General features: G+C 41.7%; 1 protein-coding gene across 8 annotated transcripts in view; it reads right to left on the minus strand.

The window, feature by feature from the left end:
- The window catches only part of LHFPL2 (LHFPL tetraspan subfamily member 2), a 165,320-nt gene that overhangs the window by 66,477 nt on the left and 74,914 nt on the right, over window positions 1-23,929 (minus strand). For 7 of the 8 annotated variants that reach the window (XR_007154383.1, XM_047868686.1, XM_047868682.1 and 4 more), the window contains one exon: window positions 18,673-18,730. The exons of the other annotated variant lie outside the window; for it this stretch is intronic. The gene's annotated coding sequence lies outside the window, so the exon portion shown is untranslated. The remainder of the gene's footprint in view (window positions 1-18,672; window positions 18,731-23,929) is intronic. 8 annotated transcript variants of the gene reach the window in all.

The following is a 23,929-nucleotide window of genomic DNA, read 5'->3' on the forward strand; positions in this document are numbered from 1 at the left end:
CAAGTTTTCGTCTTGCTTAAAATTGGTGTGCTGCATGGAGGCAGATCATTCGAGCCACCTGGATGTGCTGTGAAATAGTTTCTCAAACAGTTCCAGCTTTTCCAAATGCACCTATAAAAACAAAACTAAATGCCCGTTAAATTCACTCTTTAGGGGACCTACTTTGCTCCAACAGAGTCAACTGACCAGAGAGAAGTTTCAGCAGAATCGAACACACTTGCTCGAACAATCTGGTTATTGGCCACCACAAGGAGTAAGGTCATGCACGTGTGGAAGGCCTTGAATTAAGCCAAGAGCAGACCGCCCCCCCTCCAAAAGAGACACCTCCTTACCCAGCTTTTGCTAAAAGGATGAACTGGAGAAACTAAGAAATCTGAGAAAAGCACTCAGTATTTAAAAACTGAAAACCGGTGAAATGTTATTCCCCTCTGCCTTAGTAATGGGCTTTGTCAGGTCTGATTTCTACTGCACCAATAAAACTTTGCATGACTGTCTGTGAGCCATTAAATCCAGGCACAAACATACTTATGGAGCTACACACGTCTGCTTAGTATTAGCACACACTATTAGCTCCTTTTCTCTACATTCTTTTTTCTATCAAAGAGGATTATTTGCATGTAGAACTAAATTTCCACTCTCTATGGAGTCAACTTTGAATAGAACGCCCCACAGATGGAATTGTGATAAGAAAGACGTTTTCTCACACTAGGTATCCTGAGGCACTCCATTCACCAAACCCATTAGGAGGGGGAAAAAATATCCCTACATGCATACACATACACACACACAAAGAGAAAGACAATACAGTAGAATATTTAAGGAGATGAACTCTACCCTAAGGAACCCATCCCCAGTTCCACCACTTTATCAGCTGTGTCACCTTGGGCAAATTCATCTCTGAGCCTCAGCTTCCCCATGTGTGAAATGGGGATGACAAGACCTACATTTCCTAGCACGGATGACGCATCTTGAGGCATGGTGTCCAGCAAATGGAAAGCTCTCAATAAACGGTTGCTTCTATCACATGATTCTTGCTCACCTCAACTCCAGGACTCGCCTGTGCTTACTTAAGAACAACACAATGTGCAGTCACCTGCACTTATGACCAGAACTAGCCTCTTGTTCACCTTGCCACTTAGAGGTCACAGTCCGCATGTTCTGTTTATACTGATGAAGGGTTCCCTGATGACATAGTAGTTACCCAGAAATATCTATTTGTTTAGTTCTTTGCCTTTGCTGCTTCCAAACGTCTGTGGATTGATCTATGTGGATCCCAGAAATGTAATCGTTATTTGCTTGGCTAAAGAGGCTTCTCTCTCTGTTTGTTTTTACTAGAAGTCAGTCCTCTGAACCTGTGGTTTGCAAACTTTCTTTCTGAGCATGGAACACTATTTATCAAACAGAATCTGACACACAACCCCAGTTGTGTATATGAAACAGATAAAAGCAGAGTCATGCTGCTGATAAAATCAGGGGTTGACAAGGGCCACCTTCCTGCCATGACCACCATCACCTCCAGGGAGCCCCTAGAATGCCCCTACATATACTGTAGCACTCTGTGGAAGACACTCAGAAAAACACGGATCTAAACCACTCTTCTGATTTGGATCACAGGCCACGTGGCCTGAACTTGGGTCTCATTGGTGAGCTCCTGCCGTTCATCTCCTAGCTCCGTCAGGAACAACAAACTCGGAGACCCACAAAACCACGATCTCTTGCTTACTCAACATTCCAAACATGGCCGTGGTCTGTGCAGATACACAGATTCTTATTGTCTTTGTTTTACTGACTGTACACTGAGTTATAGCAACTCCCCAGTCCCAGGAACTGCCTTAGGACTCCAGTGTGCACATGGCCATGCCAACCAGTATGCACCATGTCTGGTATCGTTATTACTGGGTTCTGGAGGAGCCGTGTTCCACTTACAGTTTTTTGCACCCTTTAGCCCATGACATACAAACCAAGATCAATCCAGTCTAGCAAGGACTCAAAAGAATCTTCGAAAAATCTTCAGTAAACATGCCACTCTCATGGTAAAATACATACCTTTAGAGTACTTATGAAGTACCACAACACGAAATGTTACAGGGACGAAAATATCAGGGAGAAATTCAGCGTAGGGGACTCAGAATGCCGAAGCAGCTGGAGAAAGTCATCACTTCAGAAAGCGCCAAGACCAGGAAGCAGGCCCCTCCTCCTCAGTTTAACTGCTGCTCAGCGGAAGCAAGACAGAGATTTAACTGTGGGAAGGCAAGAGGTAGAGGGAGACTTGCTCAGGGTGGTCTGAGGGAGACTGGCCAGGAGTGATGGGGCTGGAGCCAACCAACAAAAGATCCCAACCAATAGTGAGGGAAATATTTCCTCCACAGAAAAAGCCACTCCATCTCCCAAGGGGGCGGCTGGAAGACTCCCAGCCTGAGTCATTCGGAAACATATTTTACAAACCACTCCAGAGTATCCCGGGGGGGAATGATCAGGCCATGACGGAGGAAGAGGCTTCATGACCAAGTGGGTCTTTTCCAGCTCCAACTCCCATGATTCCCAGAACCTTCTGCTTCTTCCCAACTCACTGTGGCCAGCATGGCTATAGCACGACTGTCACAATCCTCCCATGTGAGCACGTTAAGGCCCGAGCCTAGCTACTGAGGTGGCTCTGCCTGAGGCCTCCCAGCTGCAGTAATGAGGCTCCAGTCCTGGCTACCATGTAAATCGCCCCACCTGGCCCCAGGGCACTAAAAACCTGGTGAATGTAGTACCTAGAGGACTAGAGCTACCAGACCCGGGGGCACTCAGCAATCAGGCCTCAGTGAGGGACACCTCCCGGGGCCTCTCACATTTCCACATCTCAGTGGGGCCTTCTGACATCTGCTAATCAGATTTGCTCCTAGGAGCCGGTAGTAATTAAACCTGCCGTATGGCTGGAACGCTGGCAAGGTCTCACATCCCAGCAGCTGGCCGGCGAGTGGAACAGATGGGCCGCATCCGAAGCTGTGTCTGCTTGAATCTAATCATGAGGCTGAAAGAATGAGCCCTAAGTGACCCTGGTCACCTCAGAGATAGCTGTCAGACAGGCCTCGGGAACATGTCACTGACAGCAGGGGAGAAGGCTGTAAGTCCTCCATCAGTTCCTCTAACGTTCTTCCAGAGGCAGTGTTAGCACCACCCGCACTGGGTCACTCACGCCGGGCCTGGAGGCCATTTTCTGGTGCCATTAATCATGTGCCAAACACATTTTTTTCTTGTTAACTATTCACTCGACTCGGGTTTCTAGAAAATCCCTGTCCATAAGTTTCATTTGCAGCTAGGAAATCCTCACAGAAAGTATCTGATTAGATAAACACCCACATTTTTTGTCTTGTTTCAGTTTTTACTTGGGTGCTACTGCTCACGTCACAGTATCTCTGTTAACAACTGCTGTGTAACAAAGCTTCTCAAAATTCAGTGGCTTAAAACAGTGATTTCTTATGTCCCACAATTCCATGTGTCGGCTAGGCAGCTCCCTCCGTTGGTTTTGTCCAGGCTCACTGCTCTCAGCTGGGTCAGCTAGGCTGGGACACCCACTAAGGTTTCATTCATACATCTGGTGGTTAATACTGCCTGCCAATGGGGGCAGGTCTCCTCCACATGCCTCTCTCTCATCCTCATGTGGGGTGGACTAGCTTCCTTACATGCAAGTCCCAAGGCAGAGTCCCAAAAGGGCAAAAGCAGAAGCTGCCAGACCTCTCGTGGTCTAAGCTCTGGAACTCACATAATACTTGTGCTGCATTGATCATGCCAAGCGAGCCAGAAGGCCCGTCCAGGCTCAAGGAGTAGGGAAATAGGGCTGCAGTTCTGGATGAGAAGAGCAAAAAAGGATCTGTGATGGTTTCACATCTACCACATGTCCACATCTCCCCCAGTGTGTCAGAGTGACATGAGTTCTGAGCAATGGTCACAGGCGCTCTTACACCAAAGGGGTCTCGGGACAAACGCCAAATCCTATATCCCACCTTTGAAAGGCTGCTATGCACATTAGCAGGTTAATGTCTCTGAAAAGTGACACAATAAAAATAAATCCTGTTTCATAATGAACAAGTTTTTTTTTTTTTAAGTTTTTATTTATTTTGAGGGAGACAGAGACAGCCCAAGTGGGGGACGTGCAGGGAGAGAGAGAGAATCCCAAGCAGACTCTGCACTGCCAGAGCAGAGCCCAACACAGAGCTCAAACCCACAAACTGTGAGATCGTGACCTGAGCCGAAACCAAGAGTCAGACACTTAACCGACTGAGCCACCCAGGTGCCCTTAAACAAGTAAGTTTAAAGAAGCCAAAGAAGACTACTTTCCTGTAACGCTATTTTGGAAAGCTTGACCATGAATTCTGAATTTTAGGAATAGTTCTTGTATCGCATGCTTTGCTCTTGATGACCTGTGAAACAAGCCAGAAATGTCACATCTTCTAATATGGAAGTGGTACACAGTACCGTGAGTACTGAGTTGGGGTTATAAAACTAAGAGTCATCACAGTTATCTGTTAGGTAATTAGAGGTGAGGAAACTTCCACTCAAACTCATCTTGATTAGCCGTAGAAAACCTTCCTAAAATTGTATGCACAAAGGTGTGGAGGCTTTTTCTTCACTTTTTGAGCATTGATATTAGTCTTGTTTCCTACAGAATGGACATGAACATTCACTATGACTAAATTTCACAAGTTTAAAAACTCAGTGAAAACAGCATAACCAATAGCAGAGCGGGAGGCCAAAGGCTATTCTTCCACAGAAGCTGATTAACCACTAATGAACAACTCTATCTCTTATCTGCCCACTGGCCACCAACCCGTATCCTCTCATAAATTTGTACCCTCCCATACAAGTTTCTGTTCAACTAGAAAGAAAAAGCTCATTCATCCTCAAGAGGTTCTCCACTGGCAGCTTTCAACAGTGATAATATGGAAAAAAATGATCCAGTGCTCTGGCCATGAGACCATAATGGTTCTAACAGTGAGTGAAGACTCACATGGGCCGGGCCAAGTCAAATCACGGTTTAGAGCTGCTGAGACGTGTGCGCTCAAAAGACCAGGAATGACAAGAGCAGTCTTCTCAAATTCAAGGACCAGACCCCCCGCACAGTCCCTGCCCGTGGAGTAGAGTACAGTGCACAGTGAAGGCACAGTGCAATGCTGGATACTACACATAAAACTGAAAAAATATCCTATTTACCTTTGTATTTTCTCTTGTATTGGGGAGAGGGACTCACAAGGAGTAGAGAGAATAATCTATGCATCTGGCTACTGGAACAGTTTCTTAGAACTGATTATTCTTACATTCATTCATTAAAGGACAGTGATTCACCCAAAGATATACAGCTGTCAGGAGTCAGTTTACTATACTGGATTCAAGACATCTCCATCTTTCTTTCTTTGGCATTGAAAACTTTTAAGTCTTTATCTTCTGCTGTGAAATCATCGGGGAAAACATCTCCTGGAAGCCTGAATGCCATTTCAAAGGATGGGATAAAAGTGGATCTACAGAGAAACAGGGGAATTCCATGGGAAAAAAACCACCCCATGAGTGATGAAAGAGGAAGCAGAAATTCCTACGGGAGAAAGAATCATGAGCACACTGGTCAGCCTAAGAAATAAACAAGGTGACTGGCTGAGGGAGTTCTCTACAGCATAGCCACTGGGGGGGCCTTTTTGAGAGTGGATGAACTACATGCAATTTTGAATTTAAGCAGCAAGAGGTCAGCCCAAGGATCCGGTGAGATAGTAATGGACCAACTTCCTCTGGGATCCTAGAGATGTGTGTGGGAGTCAGTTTTAGCTCCTGCTCCCAATACACCCTGAGAAACAGTCCCAGGACCTAGACACCATATCGAGTGGCCTTTCCCTCTACCAAGGTAGCTAGCTACTCCATTAGAACCAAAAGACAAAAATAACAACTAAAGGTATTCAGCTGCTTATTGTAATATGGGAGAAAACCCGCGGCCAGCTTACAACTGGCTTCCCTTTCTCAACCCAACTGGTTTTCCTCTCATTCTAAGAGTAGATGCGCTCCTGAAGCATGGCCAAAAGCACCACCACACTATTTCTAGGACACAACTAGAGCAGAGAAGGGAGGAAATTAGGAAAAAATAAGCACAAAGAATTCTATATTCTATTATGTACAGCTAGATATTTCCAGAAATGTAGAACACTTTGGCTTGTTGGAATGATAGAAAATACATGGCAAAAAGAGGCTAAGTAGTATATATACTTGTATAATAATGATTACCTGCATGAAGATTGTTGATTTCCCCTTCGACAAGGCACTCACAGGCCATACAGGATCACTGATCAGCCACTGAGCACAAAATGTTGGTTGTACTACCAAAAAGGCTTCATCTGTGGAACTTTGAACCCCACACAGGTTGTAAAAGCTCCATTCATCACCCTAAGTTATTTCTGTGATAGCAGGATGTTGGCTGGGAAAAAATGAAATGGACAGAAATGATTTGGCTGTAAATGCCATCTGCCTTCTGACGGTGTGGGAGAGACCGTAAAGGCAGTGGCAAGGCCCTTGGGACTTTGACCAGCTGACTTCTTCTGCCTGTATTTCCAGGCTCACTGATTTCTCACTCCGTCATGTACTGCACACAGCCCCAGCAACCACTCCCTGCTCCCTGACCACACACCATATTCCCAGCCCCCTTGCCTCTGTCCACACTCATCCCCATTTGGATGCCATTCTCTGCCTTCATCCCTTAGTGAAACCTAGTCATATAAGGCCCAAGTCAAATGTCACGGCTCTGGGATGCCCTCTCCGAATGGCAGAATTAGTTGTTCCTTCCTCTGTCCCCAATATAATCAGTTCATCACTGAAGCAGTGACTTCTCTGCTTGTCTTCTCATGGCTGGATTGGGAACTCTTGAAGGACAGGGACACACTCCTACTCTTCACTGCTTCACCATCACACAATAGGTCCGAATGACTAGGTATCTGGTGGCTTCAAGATCTTATGCACTCATCCTCTAAATGACACTCAAGAACAGCCAGCAGGATATTAGACTGTATTTTCCATTTTAAGATGCGTCCTCAAGACTGCTGTGTAACAGAGAGGAATAAAAAAATAATAGAGAAGGGCTCTTTTTAAGGTGCACTAACAGCTTGGACGCCACCTTCTTTCCTTCCCCAGGAATTTCCCAAAGTAATGTAGATGGCTCTGTTCAGACTTGGCTGGCTACAGATTTCCGTCAGAATTTTGTTTTCTTCCAGATCTGAGTGCATGGAAAAAAAATCGTAATTTCCTTGTGGGCCTGGTTATAATTCTATAGGCTGATTAGCAACGAGCAAACTTCAGGCCTGTACAATCCAGTTGTTCCATTTGTTACTGTAATGGCTGTTCCGTGTTTGTTACTGAGGCACGATATGTCATTTTAGGATCAACACCTAGACACCTCTCCAAGACCGACCCTACAATCTCTTCCCCGTTTCAGTTTCAATGGTATCAAATTCTCAGTATTTTAAATTCACTTCAACATCTACCAGACACTGATGTAATTTACACTCTACTAGCAGTCTCTGTATGTGCTTTGTTTCTGACCACCTGAGACGTCCCCCTCAAGTGAACTTATCTATCAATGTTAAAAATACTAAAGCAGGGGCGCCTGGGTGGCTCAGTCGGTTGAGCATCCAACTTCGGCTCAGGTCATGATCTCACGGTGTGTGGGTTTGAGCCCCGCATCGGGCTCTGTGCTGACAGCTCAGAGCCTGGAGTCTGCTTCGATCCTGTGTCTCCCTCTCTCTCTGCCTCTTCCCCACTCTCACTTTGTCTCACTCTGTCTCTCAAAAATAAAAAAATTGAAAAAAAAAATTTTTTAATACTAAAGCAGTACACTCAGTAGGCACCATCAGTGCCCCGTGTTTATCCCTCAGCTCCCTGTTCCCACACGTGCTTACAGCAAGCACCCATGATAACCACCCAAGCACAGAGCGGGCTTTAACTGCTGACCTCAAGAGCAGTCAGCGACGGATGTGAGGTGGAGACAGCCAATCCCAGCTGGCTGGCCCCTCCGATGGTCTGGTTCTGAAGAATGCCTCCTAGAATTCACCAGGGATTCAGCCCCAGGTGCCCACAGCAGTATCTTGTTCAAGGTCATCCCTTTATTACCCTTCTTCTCCTCCCTAGTTCACATACCTATTCCCTTAATGATGCTTTCCAGGATTACCTCCCTAACAACCTTGAATCCTGTCACAGAATCTGGTCTGGGGGAAGTCAATCTAAAAAAAAAATACCAACACTGAAGCAACCTGATACCAATAAAGGAAGGCAGACCACAGGGACACCCCACCTTCAAGTGTAGTAAATATTCACAGTAAATAAAACACTGTCATGGCATATTTGTGCTGAAGAACCTTTCCGTGTCATAGTCATAATGAGCCTGACAGCCTCAGGAAGCGAAGAGAGCGATCTTAAATCTCTGGGAATTAGTGTGTTATATGTGTTCTAAAAACGGATTGGATTTCAGTGGCTGTTTCCAACTTCCGTGGCATTAAATTTCCTTTTATTCTTCCCGGCACCATATTTCCAATAAGCCCTGAAAAAACACACCCCTGGGGAAGGATATTTTGCTATCTTAATAAAGTCTTTCAATCCTTCGGAGACAATTCACCATATTTCATTCTCAAAAATATTAATTTTACTCCTCCAAAGAATCTTATGAAAATATTTGTATTTCTTGCCTGAGTTCCCTGGGAGGTGAAGTTGAAAAGCTAGTTAATACAGGATAATTCCAATATTACAAAAAAACAATACATATTGCAATATGGAAATACTTACTATCCAAAGAAAAAATGTCAAGCCCTCAAATCAAAAGCCTTTTAGCTGGAAAGTAATGTCCAGGGGCTCTCATCTGACTAATACGTATTACACATTATGTGAGGCATACTTTGCTTTAAAACAAATAAGTAGGTACAGAATTCACGTTTCTACAAAAGGTAAATTCATGGATAAGGAGTCACTTTACATTAAAAATTCACAAATATTCCATTAAAATACCATGCCTTGCAAAATATCAATTTTATTTTAGAGAAGCCTGATTAATTTTTATCTTAAATAATATATAAAATAATATTTAAAATATACATTTACCTTTTAAGACCATATCTAATTGGAAAACCACACATTCACTGCTTCTAGGAGTCCAGCCTGGACCAGGGGCAGGAAGAACAGGGGTGCAGATGAAGCATTATGAAGGAGGTAGAACAGACAGGTCTTCATAGAACCCATGGGATGTGGGCAATGAGGGAAAGAGGGATCTCAAGATGCTGCCCTGGTGTCTGGTTTGGTGGATGGACTGGAGGTCTTTAGTAGGAGTGAGAATTCAGGCCACAGAGCCAGTCAGAGAGAAGGAATAGGGTCATTTTGGGGCATGACGTATTGTAAATGCCAGTGGGACACCAAGGGCAGATCTACCGTGAGTAGGTGGCTATACGGGCCTGCAGCCTGGAGTAGTTATTTGGTCTGGGGAGATCTGGCCCATGAGTGGCAGCTGAAGTCATGGGGTGGGCTACGTAATTTGGAGAATGCAAGGAGAAGAAGGAAAGAAGTGGGGAGAGGACTTCCTGGAAACAATGATAAGGAAGAGGTAAAGGAAGTCAGCCAAGCGGTCTGAGAAGAAATGCTGGAGGGAAGCAGGTACAAATCACTTCATGGGTCAGTGAATACTCTATTATAAGCCAGCATTTTGTGTTTATTGTTATTATTCTGTCAGCACGAGCTACACCACATGTACCCTGGACAGGCAGAGGGGAAGGAGAAGTACCAGGGTAGGAGGCAGGGTGATGACTGGAGTGCCCACAAGGTCTGGTGCTCACTGGCTAGAGCTGACTTTCCAGATGCTAACAGTCACAACCAAGTACTCACACGAGAACCTCCAGGTATGTTCTCTTCAACAATTCCACACCTGATTTTACCTCAAATACAGGACAATTTTGTATGCAATTAACCATAACTGAGATGACAGTATGTGCAAAGTTATGCATCTCAATAAACCTTTCTAGGAAAATGGGTCAACATCATAAACATCACAAGTCACAAATGACAATTTCACGTGAAAAGAAGAACATAATCACAAAAAAGAAAATACAAGCAGGTACTGTGTTCCTGAAAAACATCCAACTTCATTAGTAATAAAAATGGTAAAAATTAAAATGAGGTGCCATTCTTACTTTCTAAACTGGCAACAATTTGGGTCCTTAGGGATCCTTACAGTGGGCTTAAAACAAGCACTGTCTTTTACTGCCACTGACAGCCCAACTTTCTAGAACACATTTTTAAAACCGAACAAATGTCTATAAAAGGACATTCAAGGTTTATATTCAAGTATTTAAAAAAACCAGAAAACCTAAATATTAAAAATAAAAGGTTACAATGATTTAAATATATACCACAGATACAATATTCAACCAGTGAAATGCTTTCTTTTAACAAGAAACTTCTAATGATACAAGGAAATGAATATAACATCATATTAAACAAAAAAGTAACTGACTGCAAAGTTGTATACAGAGTAAGCACTCAACTATGTAAAGAACATACAAAAAGCGATGCGCCTGGGTGGCTCAGTCAGTTAAGCATCCTTGATCATGATCTCACAGTTCAAGCCCCACGGTGGGCTCTGTGCTGACAACGCGGAGCCTGCTTAGGATTCTCTCTCTGCCCCTCCCTCCACCCCTCTCTCAAAATAAATAAATAAACTTCAAAAAAAAAAAAAAATGTACAAAAAGAGACACTCTTAGGAGCCTGGCCAGTAGATTGGAAGTGGTGACTTCCAAAGAGACTGATTTTTTTCTCCTGCATGTGTACACTTTCCTGTATGAACCTGGATTATTTTGATAATTGGGAGAAAACACAGATCCACATCTTTCGGCAATTCTAGTCCGGCAATAATAGTTAGCACATAAGGGTTGCTGCCTGGCTTCAAAAGTACACAAGGCACTAGGGAAGACTGAGGTGTGACCTTTGGGCAGCTGAAGAACTACCTTTGCTTTGAGATGTGCAGATCATATAAATATGCAAGCACAAAACATACAATATCACAGCAGCTAAACAAAAATACAACTCCTGGAGGTCTGCCCAAGTGACCTTCTCTACAACTACCCTTATACCAAAATGCCTGACGGTTACCAGAATGTACGTGGTGTATGGTGTAAATGGTCAAGAAGATGGGTACTCTGACAATAAACAATGATGGGAAGTCCATGAAAGCAGCTGACCACCATGCTAGGCCGGCTGTGTCTTGCCAGTCCATAGCTAGTCCATGAATAGGAGAAAAATGGATTGAACTTCAACTGAAACAGGGATGCAATTTGCGAATGAAGCAGGAAGAGAGAACTGTGGTGATGAGGCAACCAGAGTGGAACCAGCTCTTTCAGATTAGTCACACTAGATTTCTAAAGTGAATTCTCATATTTGCCTTCATTACATGAAAGAGATGACCTAAGCTGTGAGTTAATGACAGGAAGAGCTCATTTCCTAACACAACTTGGCCGCATATACATATTAATTTGGATCAGAATCAGGTACACTTCTAAGTTCATCTGAGCTTGCCAATTAGCTCTTAAGAGTTTTTCACAGGCTGTTCGGGGCTGGTAACAGAAGTCACAGAGACTAGGGGTCAATCCCATCTTTACAGGTTGCCTGGCACCCTAACTCTAGATATGTGATGAGTGGCTAGCCTGTGGTTCAGAGGAGGCTAGTGTCTTAAAAGACAGTATCGATGTATGACTGGCACTTCCCATAGGCATGAGAGCACAAGGAAAGGAAATGATTACAAAAACTTTATTTTGGCTTTTGAATTAATCCAAAAGGGAATGTAGATTAAATCAATATTTAATTCAAAAGAAGCCAGTTTCTGTTAGGAAATCATGATGAAATTTCAAAGAGCAGAGAGGGTGTTTATGGGGGCAGGATCTCAGAACTTCACAGCTACTACTGCCTTCTTTAGTGGTCAGCAGGGGTTGCTGTGGTTTGACATGGGAAATGATAAAAATACATACAGCTATGACTTACCTACGTTAACAAGCTTCATGTAAAAGCACACATATATTTTACAGTAACAGTGAAGGAGACACCTCTAGACCATCGCAGTATATATTCATTCAGATGAGGTGAGTTCAACCCTTTCCTTTCAAGGAGAAATTTACAAAATGGATCATTAAGGTGAAAAAGCTTTCTACTTAAGGATCATGGCATTTCTTTATGTAGCTGGAATGATAAGAGGACTACCAGTTGGAACCAAATCTACTTGATGGAGGAGCTTTTTAGAGCCTCTTTCACAGACTTTAGCATTTGATCACAACAAAACTACCTGTTTGTTGATGTGAGATCCAGAACATCCTTGTGGACTTATCCCATCAGATGGAGGACCTGAATTCTCCATGGAATAATCCACCAGACAGATGACCAGAATTCACAAGAAGATGGATGCTCTTGCCACATCAGCACCGAGAAGAGTTCCTTTCCACACAGGGAAGCATTAACCCCCCGCTTCACCTAATCCCCCTCAAGAGGTGACTTTTTCTACTTTTCAGAAGAAGTTAGGCCAGTGCACCAGAATACTCTTCCTATCTATTCCTTAGACTTAAAGCTTATTTATGGTAACTCTCCTATCCAGAGAGCCACCCCAGCTCCTATCCAAAGCTAACCAGATAGATACCCACCCCCTGGGACTGCACTCCATTCAGTTTAGCTGCAGCCTCGCCCACCTGACCCTCTGAAGCCTCGCTTTCCACCCTCATTGTTTCTTGCCAGTGACCCCTTCCTACCTGGTTTCCTAGCCTCTGTCCAATCTGCTAAGCTGGTGCCTTCCTAATGCTTAACCTCACTTCCCTGCTTAAAAGTACCTTTGTGGCTTCCCAAATTATAAATGGGTCAAAATGCCACAACCCCTTATAAATTGGAAGTTATACGTCAGCCCACATTCACTCCTCCATTTGCCCGACATTTATCGAGCACATAACCTATAACAGACATTAGGCTGGGCAGCTCATAATGTGCTTGAAGTAGAGATTTCTTCAGAGAATTTTACAGACCTAGCTCTATGGTCTAACCACAGACATTTACCTCCCATCCATCAACCGATATTCACCAAGCACCTACTATGCATTAGACAATGTACTGGGCACTGAAGATATAATAAAAGACTCACACCACCCCCAAAAGTTCACAGTCTACCAAGGAAAGCAACTTTTCACTCTGTCCTTGCTGAGAAGAATCCTCAGGACTCTCTTGTCAAACAGGCACAGGTCTAGCCAAAACGTATCAGAAAAAAGGCAAGCTGTCAACATTCACGTAACAAAAGCAGAAAAAGAACTGCTTTCATTTTCAGCCTTCAATATATCTAATTATTTTGATTTGCCTTTTTTGAAATCTTGAAAATCACAATCTTGGGGCGCCTGGGTGGCTCAGTCGGTTAAGCGTCCGACTTCAGCTCAGGTCACAATCTCGCGGTCTGTGAGTTCGAGCCCCGCGTCGGGCTCTGGGCTGATGGCCCAGAGCCTGGAGCCTGCTTCCGATTCTGTGTCTCCCTCTCTCTCTGCCCCTCCCCCGTTCATACTCTGTCTCTCTGTCTCAAAAATAAATAAACGTTAAAAAAAAAAAGAAATAAAATCACAATCTTATTTCTACTTTGTTTTATCATTTTCCTTTCCAGACACCATTTATTTAGTCTAATTTATCCTCAGTAAAGGAAGAAAGCTATTTCATCCTCTCCTGTAAAGTGCTTCCAAACTACCAGTGGAAATGAATTCTATACTCTACCACTGGAACTTAAAAGTCTCAGTGTCATAACAGTTAAATTCTATGCAAGGAAAAGCCACTCTTTGGTGGCTAGAGGTTCATTATAAAATGTATAATGGCTTCTATTTAATACAGAAATATCAATCCTGCTTAATTCCTGGGTGGAACAGCATTGGAAAATAAACCTTCTCATTCATTCACTCAGCCTGGAAAAGTATGAGGATGGCAATGTATTTGCCATGTTTATCACACAAAGGAATGTGCTGTCACAGATCAAGTACACACAATGCAAGATTTAGACACAGAAAGTGGCTGGTGTTTGTTGACACCAACTACACAGGAGCAGAATCAGAGAGAGCTCAGGAAACCTCACCACCATCACCTTGTGAGCCAGCCATCATGATTCTGAGTCAAACACTCTTCCCCCACCTCTGAGAATACACTTAAGTGTCACCCAGGGCATGAATGAGAAGGAAACACACTGATAACCCTGCTTACATTACCTTCTCATGTTTCATACAGACACTGGTGACAACTAAGCATGTAGCCAGCAATCACGCCCTTGAAAATGTATCTCTGTATTTCTGGTGCCACAGTAAGAAGAGAATGCTCATTCATGTAGGTGGTTAAAAGTCATTTTTTTCGTGGATGACGGTTCCTAAACTGATCTCTCTTGGGCATATCAAAATGTGACCCTGGGAACATGGTACCTGCATCAAATGTCAAAGTTAACAATCATCAAAGAAGCAGAACTTTCAGCTGAAAAGCAGTGTTTGGGTTCCTATCCTGGTGGAACAGTGGTGAGTACCTCCCTTGGCACATTTCCTAAGAAAGTGAGGGGAAAGGTCTACAGCTAAGACATCAGAATTGAGCCTTGGGCTGTATAACATAAGGTTCAGGCAACACATCAGAGATGTGCCTTTTCTTTTTTTTTTCCAACTTTGAATATTTAAAAATATCCCTCTTAACTGCAGACTGTGAAAAAAACTTTAAAAGAATTAAAAAAAAAAAAAAACACTTTCATACTCCTCACAACCTACTGGAAAAAACTATTTTATTTAATAAATTAGAAATTACCCTGTTCTTGGGGCACCTGCGTGACTCAGTCTGTTAAGTATCCGACTCTTGATTTCTGCTCAGGTCATGATCTCACAGTTCATGAGATCCAGCTCAGCGTATGGCTCTGTGTTGATAGAGCAGGGCCTGTTTAGGATTCTCTCTCCCTCTCTCTCTGTCCCTATCCCACACTCACTCACTCTTTCTCTCTCTCTCTCTCTCAAAATAAATAAACATTAAAAAAAAAATTACCCTGTTCTTTCAAGGATCTTCTAGAGTATTGTTGTCCAATGGTAGTATTATGTGAGCCATGTACAGCATTTAAAAATTTTAGTAAAGGAGCACCTGGGTGGCTCAGTTGGTTGAGCATCTGACTTGAGCTCAGATCATGATCTCAGGGTTCATGAGTTCAAGCCCCATGCTGGGCTGTGGGCTGACAGCACAGAGCCTGCTTTGAATTCTCTGTATCCCTCTTTCTCTGCCACTCGCCCACTCATGCTATCTCTCAAAAATAAATAAACATTAAATATTTTTTAAATTTTAGTAGAAACATTTAAAAAGAAGAAATTGATTTTAATAATGTATTTAATTCTACATATCTAAAACATTATCATTTCAACACATAATCAATGCAAAAAATATTTAAAATATTTTACATCCTTTTTCCTTAACACTAACACTTCAAAATCTGCTGTGTATTTTGCACTTAAAGCATATCTCAATTCAGGTACTAAGTTTTCAGCAGAAATACTTGATCTGATTAAACTATGTAACATGTACAGAAGAAAAAATAAACCTGCATGCCCGAATTATCCCAAACGTACTTAAAATTTTTCCAACAACTTAATTAACCATCAGTTCTAAATTTTCAATGAACTAAGATGAAATAAAATCAAAAATTCCATGCCTCAGTCGCACTACCCATAATTCAAGTGCTCAAGAGAATGGCTACCATAACAGGCAGTGCAAACCTAGAGCTTTCACTTTGCTCTTCGGTCAATTCCATCAAGAACTCCCCCAGATGGGGAAAGATTCATTCACTCATGAACAGAAAACTGAAGAAGACTAGCACACTTCTGATGAGGGAATCCCACACTGCAGGATAAGATCACTCTCAGTTTATTCAGAAAAAAGATGATCCTTCCTGGTCTAAATAACATAAGATGATATAAAAGGCAGCTCCTTAAGTCAAAGTTCAAACTCACGAGATTTGAAAACCATGCAAATGTTTTCGAGTCAGATTGTCCGCCTCCCTTCTTGTCTCCTGGCGAATTTATGAGCATATTTATTGAGATTCGCTGGGTGCTAGTTCCATATGCCTCACTCTACACAGAGTACATCATTTAATCTTGCAGCAATCCTGTGAGACAGGTGAGAGCCAGAGAGGGTGTTAATGACTTGTTCAAGGTCATACACCTCATTATAAGGTGTAGAGCTGGGAATCAAGCCCAGAAAGTCTGACTAGATTTTTTTTAAAGCCTGCCCGATAGAAACCTTCTAATACCAACCAATACCCTAAATTCACACTTTTCAAATATTTCTCACAATTCTCACAGAGTAAGCAGGGCAGAACAGAGGAAGTATAACTTGTGTCTCTACCAGTGAGGCAAGGAGGTACATGGCAGAGCAGTTCCTCCATCCCGTGTCCGGAGTTCCTTCCAAGGTTCCTGATGTCAGGAAGCCAGGTGGGGGATACTTGTGGCCTGCTCTTATACCACACACAGCCTATCTTTGCCTCTCTGAATCTTCCAAACCACTCTGGGAGGAAGGGATATCCACACATAAAGAGATGGGAGATCCATCGGGTAAAGGAATATGCCTTAGGTCACATAGCCAACTGGCACCACATTTGGGGTCCCAACCTGGGTTTGTGTCCAGCAAAGATGGAGCCTCAGCCTAGGACCGCCTGATGATGAGGCTCTCCCCAGACCACAATGACTCTTTGCTCAAGAGAAACCTTTCACCAAGTGGATATAATGTGAGTAGTCACACTGCTCTGTAATTCACATGCTGTTACTTCAGGAAGGCTACTGTTATGTCTGAGTTCATAAAGTTTTATTGTATTTGTATGGGATGAATTCACAATTAAAAAAAAAAAAAAGAGACACAGAAGGTGAGTTATCTGGCTAAATCTTCAGAAAGGGGGACTTCAAGGGTGAACATGACTTAGCTTCTGAAGGCACTGGCAGAATGGAATTGGTTTTTCCCCAGAGCTGGATTAAACAGGCCATCCTGGCAGTGATCTAGGGCGACAACCCACAATGGGGGACTAAATCACCACTGGAATACATGGGAAATATGGAGCCACTTAACTCAGGGGTTCACATGTGACTCTCCTCATATAATGGACAAAATGACAATTGGACCTGTTTCCACTCAAATAGACAGTGCCTGGGAGGGGAAATAAACACAGTCCTCACTGGCACAGACCCGTCTCTGTTGAGAACATTTCCCCTCAAAGAACTGTGTGAGTGAAAACAGGCCTCACTACCAACCCCAATATCACCTGGCTGACAGCATCTAGAAGTCTAGACCTGAACAATACATGGTGGAGTGTTATTATTAACCAAGTTTTAAACAGGCTTCTGAAAATCACATGTTCAGAAAATCACATGTAATAAATCCCTTATTTTCAACACAGAGGAAAAGATATATATTTTTATTAAAAGTCTTTATTAATACAAAAATCAGTTTCACCTATTCCCAGTAAATAAATATGGGACAGATATTTAAAGATTATCAGTTTGGTAAGGTGCCAATGATTAACCTTCACAGAACACCCACCCATCTTGGGTCAGCCCTAGCTTTCCCATGAGAACTTTGCTCAAATAATTTCATAATTCACGAGTGTTTACAGTTCCCATTAAAAAAAAAAAAAAGGACAACCCAAGCTTCCTAATCTAACCCAAGCAGTAGTAACTGTTAGAACAATTCAATAACATTTGAGAAATCAACAGTTTTAATTCATGGTATAAGAGCAATTTTTCCTTCCCCAGAATCTGTAACCTAAAAAAAAAAAATCACCTTTCCACAAATGAGATGGTGTCTGTGAACGTATTCTATGCACTCCCTGCATACGGCAGACCCTCCCGGCTGGGGTGTCAATGGGTCCCACATCCAAACCACATCCTGGCTCCCTTGGCATGAGCCACATCCTCAAGTTCATAACAAGGCCCTTAGAGGACCAGGTTGAATACCGTCTCCCTTTAAGAAGCAGAGGTGGATCAAAGTCTTTTAAGATAATTATGTAATTGATTTTCCTGAATGCATACTGTAGGAGATTACTTAACCCCTGGTAATTATTACTAATATTTTCTAAAAGTAACTTTTATAAACCAGAATCCATAGACTTAAGCACAAGTCACCTATTAGTCAACTGTTTGCAACTTTTATTTAGGCAGTTTCCCTACCAGAGCTGTCATCAAGTAAAAAAAAATTGGGTAATTTGAATTGGTCATCTCTACTTCCCCTTTCACAGAGAAACGGTAACAACTGGTAACGTGGCCCACAGAAAACTCAAAAGGAAAGACAACTGAAAGTCACCTGAGCCCATCATAAAGAATTCTGAAATTTGTTTATGAATAGTGACAGAACAAAGGTGTCAGAATGGAAACATGGAAATTATAGCATTAAATTTAATACCATTTTGAAACTTTACAGGGTCTTTTATAACATTTGTGTCTATTCATCCAAGAGGTATTTCTAACAACAACAAAAACATAAACAAACAAAAACTAGTGTTTACCATTCAAGTCCACAAGTTTGACACACTGAACCTGTTTCAAGAAGTAATTTGCTATCCAGCTGGAAAGTATATCCAAGGAATCATCATAATAAGGGTATCTGATTTCAACCACTTACCTATTATATCTGTAGGAATGCTGGTAAGTCTCAAAGATCAACTTCAGAAAAATGCCACCTGGAGAAACAAAGTGAAAAAAACTTAGATTTTTTTTTTTTTAAACGTAAAGAAGATTTAGCATACAATTTTATGTCTCATTAAAATATGTGATGTTTTAAATATTGGCCCCCAGGCAGGAGACAGTTCAACCTGCATTAGAACGTAGTCACCCATTCTTGGAAACACTGATGTACTAACACAAGGTCCAAACCAGAACAAATGAGAACAGTGGGGAAGGTACAGCCCATGAATATGGACATTAGTGCATCCTTTCTTTTCCCCTCACAAGGACATCAATTTGAAGGTACTGCATCCTTGAGGGCACTTTAGGAACAGCCATAAAAGGTTCAAATAATTCTGAAACAAATTAAGGAATGAAATACAAAATTGTGAATGAGGAAACTACTCTGGAAGTATTCTATATCCTTTTCAGTTACTCTGTTAACTTTTTTTAAAAGGCAAACTCACAAGGATGTCCAAAACGGGAGAAAGGGAAAAATGGTCATTACAACTCTAACACAGTAAATAAAGGAGTCAAGAAATAAGAATTTCTTCAGTGATTAGTTTATTCAGAAATCAAGTATTCCTTTTGGTGTTCTCAAAGTCTTGTGGTAACCCTAGAAAATTATAAGCCTATTAATATATTCACAAAGAATCCAAAAATATCTATTCAGCAAGGCTTTGAAATATTAAATATCAATGAAACAAATTTCTAATGTAAAATATCACAGTTATCATTTGGTCATTTTACATGATCAGTTACATCATGCTGACATTATGTATCCTATGTTGATATGTAAGATCAGCACAATGTGACATCAGATTATAACCTGTCCAGACAGGCAGTATTTCCATTGACAGATGAAAAAACTACCAATGAAAGAAACACAGAAACTTCGCCAGCATCACATACACCCAGGGTTTCCAAACTGCAATCCTTTCTTCCTACCGTGCAGCCCCTTGAAAACACCTTCTACCCTAACACCTGCTAATCTACTCACTACCTCCCCAGACAGAAACCTGACATTCCGTAACACAAACACTCTGGAAAAGAAGCCAACCAGCAGATAAAATGAACTTGTGCTTTTTGTATGCTTAAAAATAATTTCTTCACTTCAAAATGGTTAGCCTAATCATGCTATTTAGGGACTGTAATGTAACACTGTATAGCAGTAAACATTTAGAAATAAAGGGTTTAGAGTTCAAGAAATGGTAAGTACACAAAGAGGATAAGACAGATGAAACAAAATATTTGAGAGCCTCAATTCTATTGATAAACAGAAAAGCAGGAAAAATCTTCGTGTCCATTTTCTATCATCAAACTTTCAAATATCCCATCATCAAATTTTGATAATGGAGTGTATAATAGCAGGCTAAAATTTTCCACATTTATACCCAGATAACTAGTTTAACAGTAGCAGCATCAGTGTTAATCTAAACGGGACCTGAGGTTGAAAAGCCAGCAAGCGGCTCAAAGGCTCCTCCATCTACATCCGTCATTTTAGTTCAAGAACAAATTGTAAGATAGTGAACAATGGTCATTAGGTTCCACTTTATAAAACATAAATACACAGAAGAATTCTAAACTCACAAGGTCTTTTGTTATAATAGCTTAGGGGAGTTATGATTTTTTTAAGTGGTTCTTTATAAGTTAATTACTAGCTAAATTCCAAGCATTTCCCACAATTTAATTTCACCCCTTCAGGGAAAGTCACAGGAAGTCATGATCAGTATTTTTATCTGAAAACTGCTTCTGTGAAATAAGCCGCTAAGATTATTACAAATGGGTCTGTTGTGATGGAGCTCTTGATCAACATTTCATTACCCCTCAAAGCTGAATCAGCACAGTTCAAAATCAAAGATAACATTTAAAAAATCTTTTGTTCGATACAACACAAGGAAAACTCTAGACAGTTAGGACAGATCTCCAGCCTCTAACAGTAACAGAGAAGGCAGGGTCATATCCTGACTTCCACCTAAAGCTTTCCAAACTCACACTGCCAGTAAAACGCATTTCCTAGAATAAATAAATTTGGTCTGAAGCTCTGAAGAAAAAACGCATTTGAGAATAAGTTTTCAGTATCACGATGAACCTTTTCTGACAACAAAGTCCTATCTTGTAAAATCACCAAAATGACAAGATAACATGTGACAATAGGGCATTATGTTATTTTTATTTTCTAAAAATGTTATTTTATAACATTTTTATATTTTATATTTTATTTTATAATATTATTTTATATTACATTTTATATTTTATTTTATAACAATATACTAAGTCATAGAGCCCTCAAAAGTTCACAAAAAAATAATTACTGTATGAGGCATGAACTTTCAGGCACTGTTGTACGTCCTTGGTGGGAATTAACTCACTTCTCACAAAAACCCTGAAGTAGGTACTAATATTATCCCACTTTAAAGACGAAGAAGCAGGCACAGAGAAGTTTAAAGAACTCTCTGAAAGTTACACGGCTTGTAAGAAGTGAAGATTCAAGCCTGTGCAAAGGAACACACTTACTCCTAACAGCTGAATTATACAGGCAGGGCAAAATAAATTTAGCCCCATTTTAAATTTGAGGGAAATGAAACTCTGAGGAATAAAGACTGACTTCCCCCCAAACCACACCGCCAGTCAGCAACAGGGTCAAGAAGAGAACCCGGGGCATCCAACTCCAGCGTCAGCGCTATTTTTTTTTTTTTTTTTTGCTTGTTTTTGTTTTAAATTCTGTTAATCAACATGTAACTCAGGGCACCTGGGTGGCTCAGTCGGTTAAGTGTCCGACTTGGGCTCAGGTCATGATCTCACAGTGTGCAAGTTCGAGCCGTGCATCGGGCTCTGTGCTGACAGCTCGGAGCCTGGAGCCTGACTCAGAGTCTGTGTCTCCCTCTCTCTCTCCCCTCCCCTACTCATATTCTGTCTCTTTCTCTCTCTCAAAAATAAATAAACGTTAACAAAACAAAACAAAAACATGTAACTTAATGAAGACGGCGTGTTCTGCCTTTCATCTCTGAGAAGACACTTCAAGGTCCTCCCAAGGGCCGCGGCCACTATAAGAACATCTAGTGTAGTGCATACAGAGGTGTAATCATGCTGTCATTTCGCCGGTTTCCATTTCTCTTTGTGCAATTATGTTTTCGCTTGCTGGTTAATAAACACAGAGGAGCTTATAAAAAGCAGAAATATAAGTCTTTATTATTATCATTCGTTCATCTTCATTTTTATAGATCAGTAGTCTCCTTGACCATTGCAATTATTTATAACCCAAGAAAGGCAGGCATTATTTACTTAGCAAGTATCCTAAATGAAATTAAAACCATTGTTCTTTTTGCACATTAAGGAGTTAAAAAGTTTTTCCTTCCCATCCATCTCCATTTGGGTTGCGTGCCCTTCATGCCCTTCTGTTCCACTTCCGGAGATCAGGGGGAGAAACAATAGCTGCCTTTAGGGCCTGAGCACAGCACCCACGTGATAGGCACCAGCTCTTATTTACTGAAATGAATTGAACCGCCAAAAACAGGAAGCAGAGTTGTAAGACCCCTTTCTCAGTTATAAATTTCTGTGACTTGAAATGTGCTGATTTGAGTTGTTTCATGTAACTCTGTAAAACTAGAACCAACAAGTGTAATTTATATTGGAAGTTATAGGGATAAATTTCAGCTCAACCGAAGAAAGAGTGTCATAATAAACAGAGCTGCCACGCAGAGGACCAGGTCGCCTCTGGGGTGGGTTAAGAGGCAGCAGCTCATGATCACAAAAGCCAACGAAGGGGAAAGAATCATTCCATGAACCACGCAATAGTTCCCTACACCCATCCTGGGCGAGAACAGGAGTTCCCACGGCAGAGGACTAGAGAAGTTAAATGATACTTGACAACTCATTTTCTCATGTGACCCACACGATGAGTAGAAGGCAGTTGGAGTGAGGGTGCAGGGAAGACGTCATTTATTATTCCTACTTTACAGACTAGGAATTTGAACCACTTACGCTAAGTCACACAATTAGTAAATGCTAGGTCCTTGCAACATGGTGCTTTTCAACCATCATACTTAGTCATCAAGGACGAGGGCAAGGAAGGGACCCTAAAGACTTGAAGCATGGAAATGAAACCAAAGGAGATGTGCTAAAAGCAAAATATGGTAAGAGCCCTGTTATTCTTACAAACTACTCTATCTCCATCTAAGAAGTACTCTGGAGTTTTTAGTAGACAACTCTCTAGGCTCTGCTTTACTTGTATCGACTAAAGGAATAATTGTCCAAATCCTACTTCACAACGCGCTGTTGATACCCTATATGCTTGTATATGGTTCACATTTTAAGGGGAGTCGGTGGCAGCCTAACAGACACGAAGAGCAGGGTCCCGTTTCTGCATCCAAAGCATAAAATGTTGTTCAAAGACAGGTCCAGGAGAACCTCACACTTATGTCTGACAACGGGAGTTTAACAGAAATGGGTCAGTCACTGAAGACTGCTGAACCTTGCAAGATTTTTTAAGGAAAGACATGAGAGTGTCAAATTTCACAAACCTGTCTACAAGCAGAGAGAGTGGCAGGTCGCCAAAGGCTGGACTGTGTTAACTCATGTGAAAGGCTGGGAACTTGAGCCTCTACAATGCCCGCCCTGCCACTCAGCCGCGCAGTGAATGACTGAAGTTCAAGTTTCTAGAGACCTCACAGTCTATAAGCCAAATGTTGTTAATCACAGAAACTTCCTTTCGCTCTTAAGGAAGGAGAAACTACTTGACTCAAAAATCCCATCAACATGAGGCTGTTAAAGGGTAAGTTTTTAAATATCTGAAAACAACAGAAGAACCTACCAGTGTGCCAGAAACAAGTCTGACTCAATTATACTGCCTTTTAACACATCAGGTTTGGGCACCATGTTCATTCACATAATTGTTAGCCTTTCCCCAACATTTAGTGATAAATCTACTGGACCAGAAGCTCCTTGAGACTACACCTTACTCTAGCTTACTCCTTTACGTATCTCCTGCACTTAGCACACTGCATGGCACAGAGTAGACATTCCATAAATGTTTACTAAATAAATAAATGGATTATTTCCTACAGATAGAAAAGACAGGACAGGGGGAAGAAAGAAATACGGGTTTGACAAGATGGAGAAAATCATCACAAAGACGACAGCAGGAGATCCAGGAGGAGAAAGTACTAGATGAGTTGGCAAAGGATGAGTTGGCAGGCATGGAAGGCAGTGGTTAC

This window comes from Prionailurus viverrinus, chromosome A1 (genome assembly GCF_022837055.1).
Source record: "Prionailurus viverrinus isolate Anna chromosome A1, UM_Priviv_1.0, whole genome shotgun sequence".
NCBI classification, from domain to species: domain Eukaryota; kingdom Metazoa; phylum Chordata; class Mammalia; order Carnivora; family Felidae; genus Prionailurus; species Prionailurus viverrinus.